This window comes from Corvus brachyrhynchos, unplaced genomic scaffold (assembly GCF_000691975.1).
Source record: "Corvus brachyrhynchos isolate BGI_N302 unplaced genomic scaffold, ASM69197v1 scaffold56, whole genome shotgun sequence".
NCBI classification, from domain to species: domain Eukaryota; kingdom Metazoa; phylum Chordata; class Aves; order Passeriformes; family Corvidae; genus Corvus; species Corvus brachyrhynchos.
Window position 1 is genome coordinate 11,289,270 of NW_008238664.1, and position 5,041 is coordinate 11,294,310.

Consider the following 5,041-nt stretch of genomic DNA (forward strand, 5'->3'; position numbering starts at 1 on the left):
TATTTTTCCCTTTGTCGAGGGCTTCTGACTGCTACAGTGCCTGAAGCCTTCGCTCCCCAGGGTAGAGCAGAGGTTTCAGAGGAGCAGCTTTAAAGCTCCGTGCCTCCGGCTGCTCCCCACTCCTGCCACATACCGCTGGAGCTAGCCTGGGCAGTGGACAGTAGTGGCCAATGTGATAGTAAGGAAATTTTTCTTTTACAGTAGAGAGAGTGCTTGGAGCTGGAATGAAGATAAACAGAAAAGGCACTCCTTTGTTGGAAATTAAAAGGAAGAGAGCTAGCTCAGAAAGATAAACTCTCATTGTTATTATATTGCCTTCTTCAGAAACTTATTCACTTAATAAATCATCGCTTGAGTTATGGGAGTAAATCTGTATTTCCACAGTGTCTGCAGCTTATGAATCAGTGAGAATATTGCTTGCCCAGCTGTGATTTCATCAGCAGCAAAGCAGAGGTAAAACCACCTCATTGCAGGTCCCCTGCTGATCCATTAGCAGCAAAAGTTCATTTACCTCACTCACTTCCAGCTTTCACATCTTTTCACCACCAAGCCTTTGTAGTGTTTTTCCACTGCCTGGCAAATAGAATGCAGGTATTGATTGCGGCCATGCACATTGATGTCTGTCTCTCTGCCCACGGGGACACCATGCTGGTACAGCGTTCGCTTATGCCTCATGGGTGAGGCAAGATCATTCTTGCTGCTTTGCCTGGCTGGCTGAAGGAATAATGTCTGGAGCACCTTGCTTCTCTGGGAAGTCTGCTCCCAGTGCTCTCCCAGGAGCTCAGCTCCACCCTGAAGACATTCCTCCTTTTTGGGTTGTGGCCAGGGGAAGGAGGCAGGATGCATGCCCAGCTGTGTGCATGCAGTAACACCTAGAGATCCCACATGTGCATCTGGACCCTCTTGGACAGGCACTGCAGGGATGGAGGCTGACATCTGCATTGCAGTTCAGAGGCTGAGGCAGGTGTAAATCAGCAGCTGTAAATCACCACTCCATACTGGCAAGTAGCAGCTCTAGCAGGAGCAGGCTCAACTCTTGCAGGCTCTCTGGCTGACAGGGGGCTGCAGGACCTGCATCTCCTTCCACCTCACATGGTGGGGGACTCACTTCCTGTCTGTGCATTGCACATAGTGGCTAGGGCTGCAGGACCTGCATCTCCTTCCACCTCACGTGGGGGGCTCACTTCCTGTCTGTGCATTGCACATAGTGGCTTGTATCCATTTGAAGCTGATGGGAGTGAAAGCATGCATGTCAAAGTGAAGGTAGCAGAAGTAGGCTCAGTAAAGCTGAAAGCAGCAATGGATGAAGTTTTAGAAACAAAACCAGAAAATAACAAAACAACATAAAATGACCCAACTGCTGTTTTATGGACTGACAGGCAATAGCAAGGAAGGGTGTTGTTCATAACCATGTATAAGCTAGCTTTCTCTTAGGCAGCTATTTACAGAAATGCTCCCAAAGTTGTGAAACATTGCACATGAACATCGAAACCCACTGCTTTAAGGTTTTTTACAAGTCTTCCCCTCTTCAAACTTTGGTTCCTCTGTCCCTGCTTATTGCCACAGCTGCAGGATGCTATTGTAAGGAGCATGCTAAATCTTTTTCATTTGCCGTCTCTCATAATTTCCTGCTTACTTCCTATCTTTGTTCATTTTCTCATACAAAGTATCTTTCATCTGCATGGAAAGCTATGGACTAAGAACTACAAATTGTAGTTTCATTTGTGGCATAAATTCTCTTGTGGTAATGCTTACAGAAATAGTTATGAGAATGTATAAGTTGCACCAAGCCTTGAATAGAACAGGAAAATTAAACCATATTGAATGTATTCAGTAAGTGTATTTAATTAAAAATTTAAATAAATATAGCTGGTCATGTAACCAGAAAAATTAGGATGTTTTCTTTCCCTGAGAGAACCTTTCAGTTAATTTATTTTTCAAAGTTAATGTTTTGTATTTCCAATGTAGGAATTACTTTGGTTAATTTAATGAGTTTTTGTCTAAGCCTGGAATTGTTTAAGGAATTGAAAATAATTTTTTTTTTTAAAGGAAGCTCCTGTCCTTACCACGAAGGGAGAGTATTTTTTTCCTGACTTCATCCATTAAGTTCCAATGAAATCAGTCTGTCTGTTATGCTCTGGCTGGTGCTGCTAAACTAGAAATTCACCATGTTGGCATTTATGTAACATCGTCAAAATATCTTTGTTACATTGGCATCTTGATTCCAGTGTGACATATGGTAGGGAGGGAAAGAAAAGATATCTTCAGATATTACAGAGCAGAATGGAAAAACTCCAGATGAGAAAATCTTTACACCACTTGAAGAATACAAATGGTCAAGCTCGTGTGCCAGACTGCTTCTTTGTTTGACTGTGGATATAATCCAAAAACTGCCTGAGGCAGGAAGACAATCCACTTACCAAGCAGCGAGAGGGAAGGCACTTCTAGGACACATCATTTTTCCCCCTTGGAGCAAGGGGGAAGGTTTAAATTAGGGATGGGTGAATCTGGTGATGTGAGGTTTTGCAAAGTTCTCCAGCAGATCTATTTTTTGCTTCACAACCATAGCCTGAGTTTCAAATTCTTCTATTTTGTAATTTAAGCTCAAGGCTAATTCTACCTAGAAAACAGGCTGCTTTTTTCTCTCTCCTTTGGCAAGCGTGGAACCCATGCCATTATGTACTGTAACTGAGACCAGCAAAACTGAGTGTCTGGTAGGTGTCACAAGTGTATTGAACTGAGATTTCAGTTGCATTGTCCTTTCCTCCCTGTCCTTTCGAGATGAGGTTCCCTATTGCTTCTTTTAGAGATGTAGCTTAGAATAAGAAAACCAGAATGAAACTACATCTGTGTGAGAACAGTATAGAGTCAAACCACTGTGATGCCAGCTCAGACAGGTTCCTCTGCGTGTGTGAAGGCAGCTGTAGAAGTGTCTCTAGATACAGCAGTCCTTTGTAGGAACCTCAGGGCTGCGTGAATGTTCCATACCCTCCTGTTCTAGGGCTCAGCTGTGACTCATTGACAAGAGGATCCAAGAGCAGGCCCATAGCAGCCTAGTAAAGAGCGTTTCCAAGTCCTTTTACAACCTCAGCTACAACAAACATACCTAAGCCTCTTTTACTCTCTCCTCATGCTTACCCGTGCTGAAGAAACTGGCTTGAGGGGAAGAAGGAGAGGGGAAGAAGGAGGGCTTTAATTTGACTTGCTGCTTTCTTTACCTTCCCAGTGTGTGAACCAGAAAGTGAGCCCACCCACCCACTGCTACCTTGAGCTTCACTCACTATAAAAGCAAATGGGAAGTTACTTTGTTTCCTTACTTGTACCAGAAAACTGTTAACCAAGATTTACTGGGCTCTGTGGAAGGTTTTCTTGAGCCAGGAAACACCCACATTCTTGACAGCAGTTTCTTCAACATTAATCATTGGGTTCGGTGTTCTTTTATAATAGCATTGCCCAATGCTTAGAAAAAAATCTCCACTAATGTGGAACAGCTGGGTTAGAAAACATTTCAATGTTTGCCGGGTATATTTTATAAACTAACTTGGAAAATCCTATTCATTGGTCTGGGGGCATGTGGGGAGAATAGGAAGGGCAAAAAAAAAAGAATGAACTGATCTCTGTATTAGGTGTTGTAGTTCCATCTGCCAAAGCTGTAATGAGATACTTGTAAAGCAGTAACCAGCTTATCAATGTTAAAATTCATTTCAAGAAGGGATGCATGGTAAAAGAATCTAGAAAGGATTAGAGTCCTAAATTTCTCTGTTGTTTCTGGTTGTCATGAGATAATTCAAAACTCATTTAGAATTGCTTTCCCAAAGGAAATATTATGTTTTTCTGACTAAAGTACTTGACATTTTGGTTGATGATGAAACATATGATCCCCAGGGTTGAACAGTCATCTGTCTCAAACTTAGATTCCTGGATATTGGTGTTCCTCTCTGCCTTTCACTTTGCTCCCTTTGCCTTTGGTATTATTTATAAGTATGTATACGTATTTATTTCATTTATGCCCTCAATTGCTTTCTGAATTAAGCCTCTGTCTTACCCACAGACCCCAGCTGCTCTGTAACACTGCCACTGCTGTTCTCAGCAATGAGCAGGCTGTGGACTTTGCCCCACCTCAGCCCTGTGCAGCACTTGCTGGCTCCCAGTAACAATGCAACTTGCCCTTTGCGACCTGGCCTCCAGGTGGTCATTGCCTCTTCATTCTGTCCAGAGAGGTGGAAGCTGCTAAATGACCCCTTTTCACCCTAATCCTTAGTTTTAGATGGTAAGGCTTTTCAAGTGGAATTAACAGTCTGGAATTCAGCTTGTGGTGGGTTTCAAAGCTGCTGTGTCTGGCAAGTCTGATCTACTTTGGATCATTTCCTATAGCAAGGTGATGAACACTTCAATATTAGCCCAAAAATCTCTCCATGTTTGCAATGCGTTTGCATTTCGATGCAGAACATCTCAGTCTACACCATTTCTTCTGATTATACCAATTACCACTCCTTGCTGTTTGTGGCACCTGTGTTCCATAATCTCTGCTTTCAGAAAGGAGTTAGGAGAGCTACACCATGAAGCTCACCCACCAGTATGTGGAAGTTTTCCCCCGATTCAAGGCTATTTCTCCTCCTTCAGATACTTCCAGATCTCTTTCCTAGGTGGCCATAGGAGACACTTCTCTGGGTGAACTGACTCAGTTCCAAGGAGCAGAAGGATGTCTAAGAGCATCCAGCCCAGCAGTGCATCCAGGACATATGACAAGGTCTGAAGCAGAAGCACACAGACATGCTGGGATGATGTCAGTGTGTACCTGCTGCTGAGCCAAGAGCCTGTGCTCCCCACACAACCAGTGCAGTGCTTTAGGGTGTTGCCATTCCTTTTCCAGCCTTGGCCCCTCTTCCTTTTTGTGAGCTGGTGTCTTAATACATCGCCACAAAACCGCTGTGCTGAACTGGTGCAAACCAGGCCCTGCTTTTTGTCTCACCTGCTGTTCATTTATCTCAAACAGAGAGACACAGCAGAGAGTGGAGACTGCTAATGTGGTAAACCACTG